Raw genomic sequence first — 24,136 nt, 5'->3', positions numbered from 1 at the left:
ATTTTTTTATTGAACCAACAAACTACCAAAGCATACAGTACGTTGCCAAAGCACAATTATATACAAAGTGGTTGTTTGTACATGATATATCTACAAAGATTTACACACAAGGATTTGGAAACCCACAAGGTTATGAAGTCTATGCAGGTAGTACTGTAACTCGGGGATGGGGGATTTCAAGGCACATCAGGTAATCGGGGGGGGGGGTTACGTCCAACGTCCATTTCCACAATTTGTCCCATTGCTGTTTAGAAGAGATACTCTTGTCTTTTTGCACATAACCATACAAACTTTTCCAGAAGAGATTTACTGTCTCATCTGCGTGAACCTCTTGGTCGTGTCTTCCCTCCCTATTCCTGTGCAGGAGCATTGCATAAATGACAGGTTTACTAACCTGATTACGAGAAGGGGAACGTTCCAATTCCCTAGTATGAGGGCACCCGTTCCGTCCTGTTTCCTTGAAGGTTTCTTTCTGGGACCTCGAAAGGAGGTTCTATCGCTCAAACCCGAGGTTAGTTCTCCAAGTTAGGGCTGAGAGAGATTCCTGCCTGCAACCTTGGAGAAGCTGCTGCCAGTCTGTGAAGACAATACTGAGCTAGATAGACCAATGGTCTGACTCAGTATATGGCAGTTTCCTATGCTCCTATGTTCCATGTTGGTCTGATAGGCATGTTGGACCCAATATGTCCTCTGGGCATTATTGGAAGGAGTTCTGCCACGTTCGCCCAGATGCCCTCGTAGTCAAAACTTTGTTGGAACATAGCCAGAATCCCTCTCAGCTGAGAGGCAGATCACAAGCCATTTAGTTTTGGTCCAACAGGAATATTGGGAAATGTCGAATTTCCAATCCAACACAACCTGACTTGATGAATTGGGGAGAGGGGGCTGACTATTTCAACTCTTCCGACAACTTCAGGTTGGATTGAATTGGATCTGACAATTTTAAGGCTGCATAAACCTAGAAAATGTCTGACATCCAGACTAAGTTATTCAGGAGTTACTCTAAAGGACTACGTAATGTCGATAGTATTAGTCAAATGTAATTTAGTGTGGATGGCAGCCATTTTCTCACACCTTGATTTATGGTTGTAGCGATCAAGTAGAGAAACTAGGAGTGTGTTGTGTGGGTATGTTCATGTACAATTAAAATACTGGCAAATTCTTGCAGAACACTTAGGGTATTTTAAGGCAAAAAAGACAGAAAGACACAAAACAGTTACATCTGAACAGGCAGCATGTCTTTTTAAATTAAAAAAATTATCCACATGGTACCAGAATAGCTTTGAGAATTCAACCAGTAATAAAGGTGGGAACCAGAGAATCTATAGAAGGTCATCTTGGGAGAATCTGTACAGGGTGCTTCTGTGTTTATTACCTTGAGACTTAAATAAATGTCATTGCATGATGGCAGCCAAACCTCTGAGAGCTTTTCAAACAAAACAAAGAATCCTACACCCAGTTGCTGTCTGAATACCAGCTGCCAAGCTGTGGAGATTCTGATGGCCACAGAGTCTGCTACAGGTATATGCTGAAATTTACTTTCTTACTAGTTCAATAGATCTCAAGGTGCAGCAATAGCTGATGTAGGTGTAAAGGCTAAGGCCACCTTCGCACATAACGCCAAACCACAGTTTCATTACAAAAGTGACCCAAGGTTTTTGAGCTGAAACCATAATCTGAACCTTCAATTTATAGTGACTCTCACTGCTCCAACCTGAGGTTTGAAGGCAGCATCATGTCATCCGAATTCTGCTGCTGCCGTAACCTGGGTTTTCTGCTATGGCTGGTGCCAGAACCATAGAGAGGGCAGCTCAGACCAGCCCAGAAATGTGCCAGCTCTATGCCTGCCATGCTTCTCTTTGGCCGCCTCCCCAAGCACTTGCCACACCCCCTCAGTCTCTGCACTCCTCCAGCCGTTGCCCGGCAACAGGGACACCGCATTGCCACATTCCAAGTTTCAAAGCATGTCAAGGGAGAAAGCCACATTGGGGGGTGCCCGCTTTCCACTGTGTTCCTCACTTTGGCAAGCAGCAGAAAAAGGAGATGTGGTGACAAGTCAGGCACTTTGTGGAGAGGTCTCCACCAATCAAGTGATGAAGAAGTATTTGCACAAGCACATGCAGTGCCAGTGGCACCATAAACCGGGCAACATGGTTGTTTTCCAACAAAGAAAACATTTGCAGGGGGTGTCAGACCAGGGGAATGGGCAGAAAGGCAGCCCTTGGAATTCCTGAGTGGCTCTGCTCTATTTTTGTACAGATTAGTAGGGGAAGAGGAGCCTGGCCCCTTCCCCTTGGATGCAAGCATGCAGCTTCTGCCATTACTCATGAGAAGAACCAGCATGGGGAATGCCGGGCTGGATTGATAATAATGAGGCTATTCCCACGATCATCCAAAATAGGGCTAGGGGAGCCTAGCCCGATATCGGATAATCGTGGGAGCCACCGGGCTCGCAGCTGAGCCCAGTTGCCTCCAGGCGGTTAACCCACCTAAGTACCCCTCCCCTAAAACCAGGTTTGCTGAGCGAGTGCTCCGCAAACCCGGTTTTTCTGATGGTGAGTAGCTGCAGCGCGGCTCCACGCCACGGCTACTCATAAGTAGACCCCTGGAGGGGAGGCAAAAAGCCGCCTCCCGGCTCCAGGGGTCTCTCCAGTATGCCCTGCGTGCTCACCCTCTCTTGCCCTGTTTGACACCCCCGCCCCTGTCCCTGCCAAATTAGTTTTGTCAGCCAGAGCTTATTAAAGGGAAAAGAGCAAAACAGGCTCTGCCTACAGTTGCCTCAGCAGATGCTTGTTTACAGAGGCATAGTCATGACTGGGCAGGGTGGAGGACAAATGTCCCGCAGCTGCCAGTGTCCAGGGACCACTTGGGGACCCCCTCACCTCTCCACAGGCCACCCATCTGGCAAATGAAGCATGCACTCACCCGCTGGGAGAGGCCATTGGGAAGTGCATCCATGCCCCAATGCCAGCCATGCTCCCTGCATCAACATGCAAGGTCAGCATTGGGACACGGATGTGTGACTTGATGGCCTCTACCAGCCAGTGAGCACTTGGTTCACCTGTTGGGCTCTTCCTTTCTGAGCTGGCAAATGAAGCATTCACCAGCTGGGAGAGGCCACTGGGCAACACATCCGTGTCCTGATGCTGGCCACACCCCAACACTGGCATCAGGGGGGATGGCCACCGCCAGGGGTGGGATCAGCACCAGGGGGCCTGTCCAGCAGGGCACTCAGTTTCAGCATTGGAGGTCCTGGAGTCCCTCCAGCCTTGCTATGCCAGTGCTTGTTTCCAGGCAGGAGTTGCTCTGTTGCTAAATGGCTTTGGTAATGATTTGAAACTTTTTTGTTGTTCTTGCAAAGATTTCAGTTTCTCTCCGCATAAGTTTCTAGACTCTGTTCACGCCCTTTGCCAGCATCACTACAGGCTCCCAAGCCATTTTTCTGCACTGTATTGCATTCTCAATTGCTCTACACTGTCTCCCCTTTAAATGAATGCAGCTGCTGCGATTCAGCCATTGCCCTTGGGAGACCGGTCCAGAGCGTAATGCATCCCACTGTCCGAATGCCTCCTTTTCCTTCTCTTATTTTCACCCCACTTCTCCTGCTTATTATACTCTTTTATCACCCTGGCTAATTTCGGTCTCCTCCTTACCGCTTGAGTGTCTCAGTAGGGATGGGTTGGAAATGTTATAGGAACCAAAAGGGCAAATTTCATGTATTCTGCCACATCCATAATTGCTTTCTTACAAGTGATCTTCTCTTTTCTAGACGGCCACTTTGCATCCCTGTTTTAATATGCAGCCATGTGCTCCTTTGCTTTTTGATAGATTGTCTTTAATCAGGCCATGCCATGCAAAGCTTGGAGGAGGACAGGAGGGAAGGGGGGGAAATACAAAGATCTTTCAGAACCACTCATGTGCGATTTATCACAATCTTCACTGACTGTGCGAAGAAACCGTTTTCTTCATGAAAGCAAAAAACACTCAAGTTGAAACAGTCCAGTCCAGCTGGTTGTATCATCCCTGCAGCTGTGGCTTCCCTTAGCTCTTAAATAAAATATTAGGGTGTGTTTCTATTGTTTGTTGGCTGTCGTAGGCCCATCGTTCAGCTGACCGGGGTTAAAGGCTATGTAGATGAGAGGGGCAGCTGTTTAGCAACTGTCACAGTTACTTGGTAACCCATGGACCAGCATCCTCCGGAGGTAGGAATCTTGGTTGCTAAGTGATAAATTCAGGTAAAATTACCTCCTTGGTTTCAGTTGCAAGGCTCTGGATATTCTTTTCTTCTGCACAAGGAAATTTTTTAAGACGCATTGCAAAGCAACTTCCTAGGATCTTTGCTACCCTTGTTCTAGGATTCACTGCCCATTCCGCAGCAAATGCAGGATTCCTAATCTCCTTGTATGCAAAACAATGCAGGCAGGAGGTGTCTGCTTAGCCCTTTCTCTGCTGTGTCCCAGAACCTCTCCCCTTTTGGCCCTTTCCCCCCTCCAACTGGGATTCTAAGACATGTTTGCCAGTGAAGAGGAGAAAGTTGATTTGAGGATGGAGCTGTAGGTCAGTGATAGAGCATCTGCTTTGCATGTAGAAAGTCCCAGCTTCCAGCCTCGGCTTCTCCAGAGTCCCAGCTTTCAGCCTTGGCTTCTCCAGATAGGACTGGGAAAGACTCTTGCCTGAAAACTTGTAGGCAATACTGAGTTAGATGGGCCAATGGACTGACATAAGGCAGTTTCCAGTGCTTCTCTCATGTAAATCCCTCCCCTCACCACCACTGAGTTGTATGTTGGTGGCAAAGAGAGGTGGAAATCCTGTGTGTGCTACCAAAGGTGGGTTAGAGGGCAGCATGCAAATAAGCAGAAAGCAAATTCCTGGGATGAAATTCCAGAGCCCTGGAACCACCACAAAATGGGTCAAGTGGCAGAATTTGACCCTCCTACTTAAGTTCGGCAATATGTATCAAAACATAGGTTTATGTGTTAAATCTCTCAGTTTGTTGGTATATAAAAATGTATGAGTCACTTTTCCAGTGCATCTAGGGACCTATCAAAGTGACACACAACATGCCATCTAACAGCTACTCAAAATATTGGCTGAAACTCCCACTAGCTGTGTGACCATGCACCAAGAAGAAATGTTCCCCAGCAGCTTACCACTTCCTGAGCTCCAGAGAGTTCATTGCACAAGGGAGGGCAATTTTTTTAAAAAAATGATTTTTCCAGAAGTATCCTGCACCATCCAAAAATATGTCCCCGAGGGTCATATTTTCCGGTGTTCACAAGCACTTCAGGGATAAGGAAAGACTGATGAAAATTGCTCTCCCACACTTACAGGCGGACTCTGTGTTACTCAGCATTACAGAGGTGGTTTTACATGTACCAGTTAGAGAGGAGATAGGCAGTAACAATAATATCAGAGGAAGCAGCCCTTCCCTGAACTAGGGTGATTAGGGTTGTAGAGGACCTCTGGGAATGGACAGGCAAGGTCATGAAACAACAGGGCTGTATCTCAGTGGCAGAGCACTTGCTTTGCATGAAGAAGGTCTCAGGTTCAATCTCCAGCATAAGAACATAAGAACAGCCCTGTTAGATCAGGGCCAAGGAAGTCCATCTAGTCCAGCATCCTGTCTCGCACAGTGGCCCACCAGATGCCTCTGGAACCCTACAGGCAGGAGTTGAGGGCATGCCCTCCCTCCTGCTGTTACTCCCCTGCAACTGGTACTCAGAGGCATCCTGCCTTTGAGGCTGGAGGTGGCCCTCTGACTAGTAGCCATTGATAGACCTCTCCTCCATGGTTATCCAAGCCCCTCATAAAGCCATCCAGGTTGTTGGCTGTCACCACATATTGCAGTGGAGAATTCCACAAGCTGATTATGTGTTGTGTGAAAAAGTACTTCCGTTTGCTGGTCCTAAATTTCCTGGCAATCAATTTCATGGGATGTCCTCTGGTTCTAGTGATATGTGAGAGGGAGAAAAAAATTCTCTCTATCCATTTTCTCTACACCATGAATGATTTTATAGACCTCTATCATGTCTCCCCACAGACGTCTTTTTTCTAAACTAAATAGCCCCAGGTGTTGTAGGTTTGCCTGATAAGAAAAGTGCTCTAGGCCCCTGATCATCTTGGTTGCCCTCTTCTGCACCTTTTCCAGTTCTACAATGTCCTTCTTTAGATGTGGTGACCAGAATTGTACACAGGACTCCATGTGGCCGCACTATTGTTTTGTATAAGGGCATTATAATATTAGCAGTTTTATTTTCAATCCCCTTCCTAATGATCCCTAGCCTGGAATTGACTTTTTTCCACAGCTGCCACACATTGAGTCGACACTTTCAATGAGCTGTCCACCACAACCCCAAGATCCCTCTCCTGGTCTGTCACTGACAGCTCAGATCCCATCAGCATATACTTGAAGTTGGGGATTTTCGTCCCAATGTGCATCACTTTACACTTGCCAACACTGAACCACATTTGCCATTTCGTCGCCCATCCACCCAGTTTGGAGAGATCCTTTTGGAGCTGCTCACAATCCGTTTGGGATTTCACTACCCGGAAGAGTTTGGTATCATCTCCAGGTAGAGCTAAGAAAGCATCTCCAGGTAGATCAAGGAAAGACTTCTGGCTGAAGTCCTGAAGACCTGCTGCACCTCAGTGATGACAATATGGATGCAGATGGATATAGATGGACCAAGAGTCTGTATGGCAGTTTCCATTGTAGAGAGAAACTGCTACACACAGTGTATCAACATTGGGAAAGTTCTTTCTGCACTCATTTCCAAGCCGAGGATAAATGCGCCGCTTTGTTTAGAGATGTCCCAGATGCCTTTGTGACAACTGCTTACTAAGCTCGTCACCGAAGTGCTCTCCAACCTTGACAGCCTCACAGAGGTCACGCTGCCACAGCTATGAACTCTTCTTCAGCCATTTTCCCCCTGATACACTGAGAATTCTGAAATCCCACTCTTACCTCAGCCTCAGCAGGAGTTGGGAAAGCCATTTGCTTTCTGTGCTTCTTCCCAGAGGTATGATGGATGTCAGGCAATGCAGTGCAGTGCAGAGAGAAGGCCCAGTATCGGTTTTCGTGGGCCACTTTCTTCTCCAGACAGTTTTCTGGAGGCTGCAAGTGTATTCTGCCTTACAAACTGAACCTCATAATGAGAGATCAGGCTCCATCTTTAGCTGTGCAATTATGGATATGATTGATGGTTAAATTTCTGTACTGCCTTTCATTAAAACAATCTCAAGATGGTTCAAACAAAAGTTAAAACAAGACTATAAAGATTACACAATTAAAATACTAAACTAGAATAAAAACATAACAGATCTGATGAAAAGATTAAAAATCAAGGACACTAGAACCATTAAAAAATAGAAAGCAGCAGCAAAAGAAACAATCATATAAAAGCCTAGATAAAAAGCCAAGATTTCAAATGCTTTCTAAAAACTGTGATGAATATTGAGGTTCACAAGCACTCAGGATAACACTGCATGCAAAGATGTGCATTAAAAATTAGATGCAAATATGTCAAGATGAAAGAGAGATGTAGCATTAAAGAGTGGAATATCTCAGTTTCTTATAGCTTGGGAATATTTTTCTTTTCCTTATGTGAGAAACATTTTGACACTGTATATTTCTGTAATTTCCACATTTAATCAATTATTACATGTTTTAAGCAAGAGTATAAATTTACAGAAGCTAAACTGGCCTATTGGAATGTTTTAAAACTAATCTGCTTAATCTCAGTTCTTGCAGCATTATAATATGGTTATTGATTGATTGATTGATTGATTGATTTTTGCATTTATATACCGCCTTTCATTAAAAAGATAACCCCAAGGCGGTTTACAAAAGTTAAAAACAATAAAAAGACAATAAAAACATCATGTTAAAAATATAAAAACATATAAAAACAGGCATAAAAACAATACAACAAATACAACAAATAAAAACACCGAGAAGCTGCAGTAGAAAACGATCATGTTATCAGTTACATGATCAGTTCATTCAGCTAATTTTGAGGAGATCAACCTGAATACTTTGTCCAAGTTAAAATTTGGTGGAGTCACTAAGGGCCAAATGTCCACGGGCAAGCAATATGTGGTAACCAACACTTGGGCTGTGGGTTGCCCCATGCTTGGTAGAGTGCTATACTAGGGAGACCTGGATTCAAATCTGTTTGGGAATAAAATGTGAACAATGCTTTGGGCAAGGCACTCTCAGCCTAACCTCACAAAGTTGTGTTGTGAGGCTAAAATGTGATTTATTGGCCACATGTGTATCCCACTCTTCTTCCAAAAAGCGTAGGGTGGGATGCATCAGACTACTCAAGTTCATCCCCACAGCAACCCTGTGAGGCAGGCTGGACTGAGAAGGAGACCACAAAGTTGGAAATAACATACTTCAAAAATGGTAATAGATCCAGATTTTGCCCTAGACACCGCCTCGAGATTTTTATACTAGGTGGTATATAAATCCAATAAATAAATAATAAATAGATAAATTTACAACGAGCATCTCCAAACGCATGGGATTTTTAGCACCCTTTCCTGTTGGGTTAGAGAGCAAGGGATATGTCACAGGACATAATTTTTAAAATCACAGTGCGTCAGTATGGACAATAGCATCCCTGCCCATGTGGTTAGAGAGGAGACACAGTGAGAGCATGCCTGTGGACATCCTAATGCCCTCCCAGAGTATCCCTTCATTCATTCATTCATTCATTCATTCGATTTCTATACCGCCCTTCCAAAAATGGCTCAGGGTGGTTTACACAGAGAACTAACAAATAAATAAGATGGATCCCTGTACCCAAAGGGCTCACAATCTAAAAAGAAACATGAAATAGACACCAGCAACAGTCACTGGAGGTACTATGCTGGGGGTGTGTAGGGCCAGTTACTTTCCCCCTGCTCAGTCAAGAGGATCACCATGTCAAAAGGTGCCTCTTTGCCAAGTTAGCAGGGGTTGATCACATGGGGGGCTGCTCATCACATGTTCATGAATGGCCCTTCTACATGTGCTGCTCCAAATACAGCCACCCCACACAATAAGAAGGGCATGGAAATATCTGCAGAGGATGTGCCAACAGGCAGGGTCTTGGCACGGCCCTTCCTAATTGTGTGGGCAGGGACGGTATCATCCAAACAGATCCAATGTGTGGTACAATGTGCAGTGGAAGGGTCAACTGTATGGACGCTTCAATAAAGGATCTTACCCTAAATCAGGGGTTACCAACCTGTGGTACCCCCGATCTTGATGAACTACAACTCCCATCATTCCCAGCCACAGCTGAGGATGATGGGAGTAGTAGTTCAGATCTGTACAGATCTGTACCTAGGTCCGTTCACATGTTATGTACATCACTCATACAATGAGTGTACAGTTTACACAGATACAGATCTGTATACAGAACAGGTACATGCTATGTTGAATGCAGGTACAAAAGTATACTTCCTATCTGTACCATGCCTTTGAAGGGCCTGTATCCAGGTTCACTTTTAAAATGAACACAGGTACAGTAATTCACACAAGCACGTGTGAGTGTACAGATTGTACAAGTGTCAAACATAATGTGTGAATGGGCCTATAGTTGTTAGGGAAAGCAGACAAAGAGCATGACAGGTAATCGATGTATTAGTTCTGAGCTCTATTAGATTGGCCACCAACCTTTTGCCTAAAGCAAAATTTGAAGAAAATTTAGTTATTAATCTATTGTTGAATATCTGAGAAATACTGGAGGAAATCAAAAGAATTTGGATTAAGCAACATGTCTCAGGAGGGAAATTTGGCATATCCCTAGGTTGTCACCACTAGATTTTTATCTACCAAGAAATCTGAAGCAAATTTGGAGATCCGTCCTCAGGCAAAGCATCTGAGGAAGCCAAAGAGTGGGCAACATCCAGACTCAATTAGTCACGACAAAGTCCCATTCAGATCAATGGGACTGAAGTTAGTCATGACTAACTTGGCTCATTGATTTCCTTTACACTTAGTCATGATTAACTAGTCTGGATCCTGCCCCAGTGTTGACAATGGTAGCAAATTTGAGGCAGGGCGGGGTTGCAAACCCTTACTCTGCCTCTCTGCACATTTGTGACGTGCTGCAAGCAAAGATAAGAGAAGGCTTCACTCCAGAAACCAATTCCCTACTCACCTCTCATTGGAGGAAGCTGGGCTCTCTTCTGGTGACCGGAAAAAACAACAAACAGTTATAAACCGTCAGGACAAGGAGGAAAGGGCGTCCTTGCTTTGAGTTACTGCACAATTTTATGACTTAATTGAATGGGGTCTGACCTTTATGTATCGAGTGTGACGGTTTTCAATGTGAGAGGTAGGCCCCCCCAGGGAGGTGTGGAACATTATCAGAGGAAGCCCAAGCACATCTCTGACATGTCCTCAGTGTGTGCCTTGACTCAGTCAGGAGACCCAGAGAACCAAATCAGCCCCATTCACTGACAACCGGCTGCCTATCCGTTTCCTCTAGTCTTCATTTCAGTGCTGGGATGGACAACCCCCTCTCGGTTTCTTGGTCATTTTGCTTCCATGTATATTTTAAAGAGTTCCTTGGATATTTGTGGATCTATTTGGCCTTGCTCGTTTACTTCTCCTTTGATTTCTTTTCCCCCAGACTTCTTGGGCTTACAATGTCTGAGATCTGAAAACTATAACAGATGCTGAATTGTGCTTAGCTTATGAACTTTTGAAATCTACCGTCCTCAAATGTCCGCCTTCCTGAGAGTTAGAATCTTAAAGCATGGCTGTATATTTGTCAGAGGGTCAGATAGTGCTGCACAGAGTATCTAGTTCCTGCAAGCTGCATGACACCTATGCAAAGCTCACGCCAAATCTCTATTTATTTGTGCAGCAGACCACACAAGAATTATGGCATCAGTATAGATGGCATTGTCCATATGGAAGGAGAGAGATGCATAAAATCCCATGCAATATGGTATCTTCTTTTTTCAGACAATGCTTCCCACCAAAAAGGTGGCCAAAATGTGCCAAAAAGGGAATGCAAGAAACTCCTTTTAGACCACACATCAGGGGTTCCCTTTGGTCATTGTGCCTGAGGATGATGGGAGTTGTAGTCCAGCAACTAGGGAAGTGCTTGAAGCATTTTGGCACCTCTGTTTCCAGGTGCAGAAATGCTTTGTGCTGCCCCAGCTGAATTGGGAATGAGTGGGCATTTTAAATGGAGGAAGGCAGGTCTTATTTGCTCCTCTGTTGCACCTTCACTGCTCCCCGCTGCCCCAGAGCGGCACTGTTTGTATTAAGCACCTGGGCTCTCTGTTTGCCCGGCTGCATTTGCTTAGAAACAGGAAGTCCCCTATCCCCAGCAGGAAATGGCATCTGAGCATGTGCGGACACCACCTTGAGTGGTCAGGAGGGCAGTGAAGGTGCAATGGAGGGGCAGGTAAGTCCTCCTTCCTCTGTTTTAAGTACCCTCTCTCCACTGCCCCAAATGTGCTCAAAACACTCTGTGCGGATTCCTACCAGCAACATCTGGGGAATCAAGATGGGGAACCCTTAAAATGTGCAACTGTCCACTCCAACTGGCAATGGCTCTCCTGGACCACGGGCTGAGGTTTTTCCAAGCCCTACTACCCTGAGATAATTTTAACTGCAGGCCACAGGGAAGGAATTTGGAACCTTCCCATAAGCAAAGTGTGTGATATTCCACAGAGTTATGAGCCTTCTCATAGCCCAAGGGCAGGAAGTAGCAACACTGTGACAGATTAGGCTGGTTCACACAATCCTTAATAGGGTAGAGCATGCATCCTACTCAGGTTTGGAAGCTGTGCACTCTCCACATTTTGTGATCATGTGCAAGTAAATACAAGGGGGGGGAAGATTGCCTGAAGCTCGGGCTGGGTAGGAAGGCTTTTCCTCCTACCTCATTAAACATCTGGGTACAGCTGCTGGGTAGGATGGAGCCCTCTGACTAAGCACAAGGCTCACAGACAATCTCACAGACCCCAACAAACACCTTCTATTTTACAAGCACATGATCACAAGATGGGAGTGTGTGCAGCTTCCGAATGTGGGTAGGATGCTTCTCCAACCCTGTTAAAGAGCATGTGTACCTGCCTATTGTGTATTGGTATTAATCTGGCCAAGAGTGACAAGGGACCTTTAGTATGTGACATACAGGTGAAACTCGGAAAATTAGAATATCGTGCAAAAGTCCATTAATTTCAGTAATGCAAATTAAAAGGTAAAACTGATATATGAGACAGACGCATTACATGCAAAGCGAGATAAGTCAAGCCTTAATTTGTTATCATTGTGATGATCATGGCGTACAGCTCATGAAAACCCCAAATCCACAATCTCAGAAAATTAGAATATTACATGGAACCAAGAAGACAAGGATTGAAGAATAGAACAATATCAGACCTCTGAAAAGTATAAGCATGCATATGTATTCAGTACTTGGTTTGGGCCCCTTTTGCAGCAATTACTGCCTCAATGCGGCGTGGCATGGATGCTATCAGCCTGTGGCACTGATGAGGTATTATGGAAGACCAGGATGCTTCATTAGTGGCCTTCAGCAATTCTGCATTGTTTGGTCTCATGTCTCTCATTCTTCTCTTGGCATTGCCCCATAGATTCTCTATGGGGTCAGGTCAGGCGAGTTTGCTGGCCAGTCAAGCACAGTATACTGTATACTTTTCAGAGGTCCGATATTGTTCTTTTCTTCAATCCTTGTCTTCTTGGTTCCATGTAATATTCTAATTTTCTGAGATTGTGGATTTGGGGTTTTCATGAGCTGTACGCCATGATCATCACAATTATAACAAATTAAGGCTTGACTTATCTCGCTTTGCATGTAATGCGTCTGTCTCATATATCAGTTTCACCTTTTAATTTGCATTACTGAAATTAATGGACTTTTGCACGATATTCTAATTTTCCGAGTTTCACCTGTATGTCCCTCCACCATTAGGAATAATAATTATTATTATGATCATCATATAGCACCATCCATGTGCATACCACTTTATAGAGGACAAAAAGTCTGGTCCCAGCCCTGAGGAGCTTACAATCTAACATTGGAGAGAGGAATTAGAAGGAAATGGAGGCAGGGGAAAACAGGAGACGATTATGTGCTGGTTACCATTGCATATACTTAGGCATAATTACAGTGGATCAGGGGTTCCCAGCCCTGGGTCCACTGATGTTCTTGGACTACAATTCCCATCATTCCCACCCACAATGGTCTTTGGGTGATGGAAGCTGTAGTTCAAAAACCTCTGGGAAACCAAAATTTGGAACTCCTGCAGTAGAATATGGAGGCCAAGGGGTTGTGCTAAAGGCTTCATTGAAAAGGATTGGAAGAAAGTAAGAGAGGTGGCATCATGCTCATGTTCTGGGAAGCAGTTCCAGGCATAAAGGGGTGCAAGGAGGAAAGAGTAGAGGAGGAGGGCTTGTCTTGTGGTAGCCCTCCTTGGCATCTCCAAGATAGGTCTGAGAGAGACTCCTTCCTGCAGCCTTGGACAAGCCGCTGTCAGTCTGTGTAGACAATACCGAGCTAGATGGACCAACGGTCTGACTCTGTATAAGGTAGCTTCCTATGTACCTATTTGAGGAAGCAAAAGTTTTTGGACATTTGGTGGAGTGAGGGCTACCTTGAAAGCACATCTACTCCAAACGGGAAATAAATAATTTATTCTAGCGCTGAAATGAACGTTCACAGAATTTATGGCAATTTATGGAAGCTGCCTATGGATCAGACCCTCTAGGCCTTTTAGTTTTTAAGGAAGGTGCTCCAGGCCCCTGATCCTCTTGGTTGCCATGATGACTGGAAAGTAGCTGATGTAATTTCTATTTTCAAGAAGTGATCCAGAGGGGATCCGAGAACTTACAGGCCGGTTAGCTTAATTTCTGTGCTGGCTAAATTGATAGAAATCATTCTGAAGAGCAAGATTGCTAAACATGTAGAATGCCATAGGACATCCATTCTGCAAGGGAAGAATAAAAGGGGGGAAGAGATCCATGCATACTGCCTTGAGCTCCTTGGAGGAGGGGCAGAGTAAAAATGCAATAAATAAATAAAAGGAAGCATTCTGTCAAATATAAAATATGGATCTCTAATGCCATAGGGATTATCTGGAGAATATCCAGCATCAAAATCTGTTAAAGAGAAATTTGAGGGAGATCTGAGAGTGCAATTGTTCCAGCTTTAACTACATCATTTAACAGTATTGTGATAACTAGTTAATATAAATTGATTGATTGATTGATTGATTGATTAACTCTCAATGTATTAAAATTACCTCTGGTGCCAAAATGAAGACTTCTGACTCAGCGTTTTGATCATAATTTAAACCAGGGATTCTCAACGTTGGGTCCCTAGATGTTATTGGACTTCAGCTCCCATAATCCCTAGCCCCAGTGGCCTTTGGTTGAGGATTATGGGAGCTGAAGTCCAAAAACATTTGTTGACCCAACGTTGAGAATCCCTGATTTAAACAGTTACTGACATCCAGATTCTCAGTAGTTACTACTCAGGAGTTATTCTGAAGTTTGCATTCCCAACCTATGGCACTCTAGATGTTGCTGAATAGAACTCCCATCATCCCAGTCACAATAAATTGTAGCTGGGGATCATAGGAGCTGTAGTTCAACAACATCTGGAATACAACGAGTTGGGAACCCCCTGCTTTAAAGGGATATTTAACTTCCATAGAACTACTCAGGAGTATTTTAATCTGGATGCCAGCCATTGTCCCAGTTTCAGACCTTCATAATCACCAGAGGCTGACATACCACAGAAGGCTCTGCCTGACTACGTACGCAATAGAAGGCCAAGAGTTCCAGTGGCCCTCTATTGTGCAACTGCATTTGCACAATTCTGCAGTCTTGAGAAGAGCACTCTTGCACAACTGTGCAAACACTCCATTCCCAGGCTGATGGAACTGAGTGCGGTATGTCAGCCAGAGTGGTTTGGGCCAAATTGCACAATATGTTGAATGTGTCTCTAGAAGATGTGCTTAATCCCAGAAGTGGACTTGAAAGGATCGTTTTATCTTTAGAAATCAGATGGATATGGCCCAAATCCAGGCTGGGAATGTGGTGTGCAGTGAGGAGATTTAGCACTTTCCCCATGGACTCGTTCCACCCCAGAATTGTTCTCCAAAATGGCAATTTGTTCCCAAAGCAGCAATTTGCTGCAAACAATACTTACTACTAGGGGTGTGCACAAAACTGGAGAACTTGGTTCGGTTTGAGTAGAACCAGACTTGAACCAAGCTGGGTCCAGTCTGGTTCTGCGCACACTAAAACCGGGCCCAGTCCAGCTCTAGTCCGAACTGGTTTGGGCCCAGCTTGGGAGGGGATTTTTTTTTAAAGGCAGATTTACTGTCATTGTGGGACTTTGCGGGGGTGCTGCCATGGCTGTGGAGGGGGGGTCTCTTGATGTTCCCCCTCCCCCCGCTGGCCTCCCCTTGTCATTTTCAACCCCTTTGGGGCCATTTTTGGCCCATTTCAGACAATTTTTGCCCCTTTATGGACCTCTCTGCACCGGCAAAGGCCATTTTGGAGGCCGCCGTGCATGTATACTGGCCTTCTGCATGGCCAGGTCATGAATAGGAATCCCTATTACAAGGAACACTGAATGGGAGCCAAGTATTATATGATCCGCTGAGGCTGCAGCTCTGAGCAAGGTTAGGGCGCCTTCAGTCCTAGCGTGAAATCTTGGCTAGATGAACCTGTGGTTATTATTTATTTATCTATCTATCTATCTATTTATTTATTTATTATTTCTTGCATTTCTATACCGCCCCATGCAAAAAAGTGGTGGCGTACAATCTAAAAAACCATTAAAACGTTGACACAATTTAAACAATGTAAAGATACAGATAAAAACGCTAAAACCCGAAGCTTTAAAACTATTAACTAAAAGCCCAACTAGACAGGTATGTTTTCTGGTCCTTCTTAAAAACATTCAGAGAAGGGGAAAATCTAATTTCATTAGGAAGCACATTCCAGAGCCTCTAGGCAAATCTAGAAAAGGCCCGGTTTCGAGTCACCACCAACTGAGCTGCTGGCAATCACAACCAGAGCTCCTCAGATGATCTTAATAGGTGGTGAGGTCAATGAAGAAGAAGGTGTTCTCCTAAATACCTTGGACCAAGCCATTTAGTGCTTTATTTATTTATTTATTTATTTATTTATTTATTTTATTGTTGTATTTATATACCGCCTTTCGTTAAAAGACAACCCCAAGGTGGGGTTTACAAAAGTTAAAACATACAATAAAAGACAATAAAAATATTAAGCTAAAAAATATTTTTTAAAAACCAAATTTAAAATCTATAAAATACAAGCATAAAAACAATACAACAGGTAAAAACACTCAGAAGCAGCAGTAAAAACGATTATGTAAAAGCCTGGATAAAAAGCCAAGTTTTAACAAGCTTTCTGAAAGCTGTGATTTATAGGTAATGACCAGCACCTGGAAACTTATTGGCAGCCAGTGTAGTTCTTTTAAAATAGATGTAATATGATCTCTTCGGGCAACCCCGGAGACCAACCTGGCTGCTGTATTCTCTACTAACTGCAGTTTCTGAACAACATACAAAGACAGCCCAATGTAGAGCACATTGCAGTAGTCAAGTCTGGATGTTACCAGCATATGCACCACTGTTTTAAGGTCGTTTATCTCCAGAAATGGATGTCACTGGCGAATCAGCCAAAGCTGATAGAAAGCACTCCTGGCCCCTGCCTCAACCTGAGAAATCAGGGATAGGTTTGGGTCCAGAAGTACTCCCAGACTAGGTACCTGCTTTTTCTGTAGGAATGCAACCCCTCTAGAACGGACAGGACTAACCCACATCCTAAGTCTCGACCTCCCACAGTGAGTGCCTCCGTCTTGCTTGGATTCAGCCTCAGTTTGTTCTCCCTCATCAAGCCCATTACTGTCTCCAGGCAGGCATTTAGGGAAGTTAGACCATTTCCTGATGAAGTTGACATGGAGCAATAGATTTGGGTGTCATCAGCATATTAATAACACCCTGCACCAAACTTCCTGATGATCTCTCCCGGTGGTTTCATGTAGATGTTAAAAAGCATTGGAGACAGTATGGAGCCTTGTGGGACAGCATACCGGAGCTCTTGTTTTGAAGAGCAACAGTCTCCGAGCAACACCATCTGGAGCCTACCCAAGAGGTAGGAGCAGAACCACTGCAAAGCCATGACTCAACTCCTTCAGGCATCCCAGAAGGATGCCATGTTCAACGGTATCGAAAGCCGCCAAGAGATCCAAAAGGATCAACAGAGTCACACACACCCTGTCGATTCCCAACTGATCAATTAATCTTAATCAATCTGTGAACCCAGATGATTGTCCTGCTGCAGTTTCATTATATCTGGTTTCTGGGCAGAGGGACCCCTCCCTCTTCCTGGTCTGCCGAGGTGGCATCCCAGAAAGCTCTGTACCGCTCACATCTCCAGACTGCAGGCAAGGCGTCAGGACGTCAGTAAAGCGGCAACCGTTGGCCATGATCTCCAAGGGGGTGTGCCCAGTGCGTTCATGCCTTTTTGGCTTTGATCACCCACCCTCAGCAGGAAAAAGGCATTTTAACCCTTTCCTCATACCACTTGCACCACCACCCTTGCAAGAGCCCTGCAGCCACACAATCTCATACAAGCACAAGTGCTGGTACCAGGGAATGGAAAGAGGCACTAGTTTTCCATTACTCATGACTTCCTAGGAAGCTGTATGGATACCCCTGCTAAATGAGCAAAGAGACACCTTTTAAAGTGGTGATTATCTTATATTTGGAGCAACTGGCCACATCCAACCCCAGTACAGCATCCCTCCAGTGGTTGTTGCTGGCATCTACCTTATGTTTCTTTTTTGACTGTGAGCCCTTTGGGGACAGGGGACCATTTTATTTATGTATTATTTATTTTTCTATGTAAACCGCTTTGAGAATTTTGTTGAGGAGCGTTATGTAAATATCCATCATAGCTGTAGTATGTATAGATTATGTATGTATATGAGTGCAGCCAAAGGATCCTGGGGTTTGGTCCACTGTGACAAAGGATGCTCTTGGACTTGTGAACCCAAGCCAAGCAGTCCAGGAGGCCCCAACACACTCCTATCCCTGTGTCAGCTTGCTGGCTGGAGGTGAGCCCTATCTTGAGGGCCAGTCCACTATGGGGAACCAGACATTCCATGAGCTTCGGATCTCCATTGAACTGCACTCTCATGAGAGTGGCCATCCAACTCTAGGGGGGTGTTCCTGGTATCTCTGGTTAATAATAGAACTAATACTCTGTACCTTTCCATTTCCACTCAACCCTTCCAGAATTCCAAGGAGTCTGGCCCACTCCGGTTTGGGGTGCATAGTGTTGGGAAAGACTGGGGATGGATCCCATGTCCATGGCAAGATGGGCCAGGCTGGGGCCGTCATTGCAGTGTATGTAAATCAGCTGCCTTGGAGCATCCCAGGAGCATCCCTCCCTGGCAAGGCTTGCAGCCAAGTGGGGCAAAACAAACACAGAGATCTGTCTTGCAGGGAGACCAGAATGTCAGTGAGTCCTGATTTGTGGCAGTCTCCGGGACCAGAAAAGGTGTTGCTAGGGTACCTTCCCTGGGGCTTGAAGGGATCTAGCAACCAGGCTGGGAGGCAACAGTCCTCAGCATGTCTCCATAGCCTATCGCTCTCATGACAGAGCAGTCATTGGGAGAAGGGGACACACTTCTATTGCACGTGTTGTCATCACACTGGGCTTTCGAGCTCATGCCTGTCCAAACATCCCCTGCTAACTGGGCAAAAAAGGCACCTTTAAAAAGTGGTGATTCTCTTTATTGAGCAGGGGGAGAACAACTGGCCCTATCCAACATCCCTCCAGTGGCTGTTGCTGGTGTCTCTCTTATGTTTCTTTTTAGATTGTTGGCCCTTTGGGGACAGGGAGCCATCTTTATTTTTATTTCTCTATGCAAACCACTTTGGGAACCGAGACTGCATACTTGCACCCAAGAGGAAGGGCCTGGGGCCCCCTTCCCCTACAAACTTGTACACACACACAAAAGGACAGAAACAACTAAGAATTCTAGGGGCTACCTTTTAACCCAATCTTTGGGCTAACCTCCTGATGGTAGACTTTCCTTTGCCAGTGCGCATGGTACTGCACATGTCTGGGGCACCTCCAAGCTGGGGCCAAGGCTGAACATTTGGATACACATACATATATGTGTAGACTTTAGGGAACCACTCTATACAGTTCGCAGGAGAATCACCATCCACGGGAACTTCAATAATCCAGACACTGCCCAGGCATCCAGGGAAATCAATGCCCTGCTGACTGACCAGACTCCACACGCAGCACTCTCCCACAACTGTGCAAATGTTACGTTCCATTGCATGCATACCATTGCCCAGTATGTCAGCCCCTGTGTCTAGCTTGGCCCTGAAATCCTTTCGCTAGCGGAGCAAAAGACTGAATCATATATACAGTAGGGGACTGGACTATTATATTATAGCAGACATGGGACTGCGGCTGAAAATGGCAGCCGTGTGTCTACTTCTCCCCTGGAATGTCTTGAGAGTCCGACTGCATGATGTGACACTAGCATGCAGTGGATTTGCATTGGCTGTTGCTGACGGGGCAGGGAAAGTTACAGCAAGATGACATCACTTCCTGTGATGCATTTCATTAGATGCTTCAGGAAAGAGGCTGAGAACTAGTTACAACTCTTCCGTTTTCAGTGGCAGCCTCACTTCTACTGCATGCCAGTTTCCACCCAAAGTACGAGCTCTATCACTGAGTCCATTGCTTTGCACTCCTCATCCAAAGCCAGCCAGGGCCCAGCTTGTCACCACCACATCCAAACCGTCCCTTGCCCACACTTTACGCTTTGTATTTGGGGAGCTTCATCATGCAGCACTTGCATGAGAAGTTGATCTTTTTCTTGCTTCTTACCATTGAGAAATGAGTGTGATGCTGTTTGCGCTCCCTGACACCCCCCCACATCAACTAAAAGGCTTCTAGTAATATGCACATATGTGTGTACACTGTGAGTGTGAGTTTGCCTAAAATGTGTGCATGCAATCTTTGCACAATATATAAATATATATTCATCTCTGTGTGTGTGTGTGTTTGCATCTGTGTGTGAGCAGGCTTACAAAAACCATGGGTTCTCCTGTGATGAGGGAACGGAAAAAATCAATACTTGCCATGTAGCATGTAACCAATAGAATAAGGGGAATGATTTATGGATGGAAGGATGCAGTCAGAATCATCTGGGGCCAGAGAGAGAGAAAGAGAGAGAGGTGGGGGTGAGCCGGACTGCAGTGATTATTCCTATATGGCCAGCTTGTTTTCCCTGCAGCGATAGTCCTTTTTCTCTAGCACTGCGGGATGTAGGCAAAAGACCAGCAACGTGTGGAATGTAGCATGGATCAGCTTTTCTTGTCTGGACTCTGGATGACGATATGTCTTGCACTACAGGTACAGTTCAAGAAACAGAAGACGGAGATGGACTCCAGTCCAGAGTCCTTGTAACCTCCCAGGTACGTCCGCGCTCGAATGTTTGCCCTACCCGATGGGCTGTTCTGCATGGATAAGATTAAGGAAGCTCAAATTACCAGCCAATTTTCCTTTTTTTTTAAAAAGGTGTCATTTCAATAGTACCCAAAACAAAGCAAGAGAAAAGCTTACTAGTGAGATGACTGTCTGCTAAGAGGAGTTTTTGTTGGGAAGATAGTTACAAAAATTGAATTATCAGGGGAGGCAGCAGTCTTGAAGAATTATTTAAATACTATGGTAACTTCGAAATGAGGTGATGATATTGCTGATGTTGGGAAACAAACCAAGTATAGGGAAAGGTTTGTGGTCAGGATTGAGGTCTATCAAGCTAGACATCTCTCTGAAATGACTGTCTCTATGGTATCACTTGAGTACATAAATTTACTTGGAAGTAAGTCCTGTGAATTGCAATAGAACTTACTTCCAAGTAAGTCCAGCTAGGATCAGCCTCCAAGACACTGAACTGTGGCAGTGATTCATAATATAGTGTGTATATAAGTATCTGTGCTAAAATATCCTGCTCTGTTATTATTTACAATATGGTAAACTGCTTTTCAGTAATACTTTGTCTGTAGTGTGTGTGTGTAGTGTGTGTGTGTACACACTTATATTACACACATCAGAGAACTGAATACTCAGGTAATATTTTCAGCCATGTAGTCTGTCGCAAAGTAAGGTTTGTAGTGGCATTTATATGTGTACAAACAACTAAGTATACATTTTTACGCTCTTAAACCGCTCTATAATATTCAAAATTACTGGAATTCTTGTGACAAACACTACAGAACAATGAGAAGGGCCAGATAGGTAACTCAACTGTCTCATTTGTATTCTACATTTCATTTGAGATTTGTAACTAATGCTAACCATGCTGAAACAGAAACAGTAAATTGGGGTTCTACACTTCTATACTATTATATAAGTAGTATTAATGACAAAGTGCCAGTTAATCATTTTTCTATCAAACTGGGGAAAGACTAATGAACATTTTGATCATTCTGCCCAATGTGAAATATTTTTAAAGAGGGGAAAATGCTTTTGATACATTTTGTTTTTTACTGAACAGGCCAAACAGCAGAGTGATGACATATTTGCTCATCCTGTTCTTGTTCAATTGTTCATACTTCCTAGTTCACTTACTTACATACACTAATATATTTAATTCACTCACAACTAGCAAAGAAATAAATAGCATATGGATCTACATAAACGAAGGATTCAGATGACAAAAGAGAGTATCTCAGTCAATCCAAGTCCAGGTTTTTCATTCCTGGACTTGTCAGATGTCTGCTGGGGGTGGAGGGTGTATGTTTCTAAAACTTTACAACAGTAATGTCCAAATGCTATTAAGTTATGTGCAAACTTTAGTGAAGAACATATGCAATGGCTGACATATTACACAACATTATGCATGCAGTGGAACATAATATTTGCACTGTTGCGGAAGTGCAAAAAATACACAAATGGAGTTGTGCAACAGTTATTATATGTTCTATCTATCTATCATATTTATATATCATCTGACACATACATCCCTTTAACACAAGTTAAAATACCACTAATATAAAACAGGATAAAATGATTAAAACAATTATATGATTTAAAACAAACCATTTACAATTGATTAATTAAAAAACTGAGAAAACAGGAGTGTCTTGAGGATCTTTTAAAATCTATATATATAATTTATGCAGTGTTGTGCAACTCCATTTGCACAATTTTTGTGCTTGCAAACAGCACCCTTGCACAATGGTGCAGATATTATGTTCCGCCTGCATATGTAATGTTGTGCAGTATGTCAGCCAATATCTTTAAAACTTCAAATGATAGTATCCACCTGGATACAAATACCAGATGTTTTTTGGTTCTCTAGTCTTCCTTCATGTATTAATGTGTTATATGGTATTGTACAGGGCAATGTGCCAGTTATATATGATATATTCCTGTTCATATAGAACATTTCAAGTGTTTAGACCACTTCTTACTAATCTGCTGCACAACATGCCTCTATGGTAGGCCAGTATTGTAATTCACTTGTTGGAGCAGAAAGCTGAAACTGAGAAAGTAGCTTACCTGAAGCAACCTAGTTTATGGCTGAGATGAGATTTGTATTCAGAATTTAACCTTTATCAGCCTGAGGTATCAAGAAACTACTAGTTGGAGGGCTGTGGGCCACCTCCAGCCTCAAAGGCAGGATGCCTCTTGCGGGGGAGTAACAGCAGGAGAGAGGGCATGCCCTCAACTCCTGCCTGTGGCTTCCAGCGGCACCTGGTGGGCCACTGTGCGAAACAGGATGCTGGACTAAATGGGCCTTGGGCCTGATCCAGCAGGGCTGTTCTTAAGTCTGCTGGATAATGTCAAAATTTAACTGAGGCTCTTCTCACATTAGATTCACTAGTGGTGAATTCACTAAGATACTGCTAGTGAATTCACCACTGAGGTGATTGGAAAACCAAGGGCTTCAAATCGTTACACATATAGCCATGATGTAACAACAGCTCTCACCTGCGAGTTATTCATCTAAGAACTATGACCTGATCTGGCAAGCATTAGAGTATGGCTGGGACTGGGTTTCTGCATGTAGATGGTCTCCATTGCCCAAACAAGGGACTTGCTGTCATTGTTCAGCTGCCTAGCTTTCACAGGTGGTCCTCTTCTTCACCCCTCACAGTTCAGAGAACTAAGGACACAGCAAAAAGCAGGACTCTCTTTGCTGTGCTCACAGCACTCCTTTTCTTCTTCCTGAGGGAGGGATCCTGTAAAGACACAATCTTGCTTCCTCTCACTGATGATTTATGAGGTGCAGGGAGGAGTTGTCGGGTGGGGGGGATCTCCCAGCGTACTATTGCTTTTATGAATTTTTGGATAGGGGTGTTTATCTTTCCAAGTCCTGTTCAATGTACACAATATACTCTCCTGGCAGGTTAAGCATAAAATGTTTGTTTTTTCCCCTAAATGAAAAGTTTGCTTTGTTTTGGACTATCTAGATCCCTATACATACTGCTCAGATCTCACAAAGACCTTAGTTAGAGTCAGTGGTTAAAAATAGTATTTCTGTGGCGGCTTATTGCGTGAATGATCATGAATTCCCAAACTTTTCTGCTGTCAGATTTGTTTTCCTGTCAAACTGAGTTTTACAGAATGTTGGTGCACACATATCACCACATTTCTCATGGTGATTCTCTTTATTTAGCAGGGGCAGAGTAACTGGCCCTATCCACCCCCAGCACAGCATCACTCCAGTGGCTGTTGCTTGTGTCTATCTTATGTTTCTTTTTAGATTGTGAGCCCTTTGGGGACAGGGATCCATCTTATTTATTTATCATTTCTCTGTGTAAACCGCCCTGAGCCATTTTTGAAAGGGCGGTATAGAAATCAAAATAATAATAATAATAATAATAATAATAATAATAATAATAATAGGCAGCAAAACAAAGGGGGGGAAACACTAACCAGATTCATGGAGACTATGCAAAGTACATGCAGATTATTGTCCAAATTCTTCCAGGTTATCTCTGTTAGAAAAAGAGAGATGCTTAATCTCCTAACCATTTTTCCTCACCACCACCTCCTCCTCCTCCTCTCCTCCTCCTCCTCCTC

At 44.1% G+C, this 24,136-nt stretch overlaps 1 long non-coding RNA gene across 3 annotated transcripts in view; it reads left to right on the top strand.

Moving 5' to 3' along the window:
• The first annotated feature begins 11,348 nt into the window (after positions 1-11,348).
• Positions 11,349-24,136, top strand: part of LOC128323387 (uncharacterized) — a 111,872-nt gene continuing 99,084 nt past the window's right edge. For all 3 annotated transcript variants that reach the window (XR_008306245.1, XR_008306244.1, XR_008306246.1), the window contains exons 1-2: positions 11,349-11,411; positions 20,459-20,520. This is a non-coding gene — a long non-coding RNA (uncharacterized LOC128323387). The remainder of the gene's footprint in view (positions 11,412-20,458; positions 20,521-24,136) is intronic.

Source organism: Hemicordylus capensis, chromosome 1 (genome assembly GCF_027244095.1).
Source record: "Hemicordylus capensis ecotype Gifberg chromosome 1, rHemCap1.1.pri, whole genome shotgun sequence".
NCBI classification, from domain to species: Eukaryota; Metazoa; Chordata; class Lepidosauria; order Squamata; family Cordylidae; genus Hemicordylus; species Hemicordylus capensis.
Note: the sequence above shows the minus strand (reverse complement) of the source record. Positions and strands in the feature narration are given on the sequence as shown.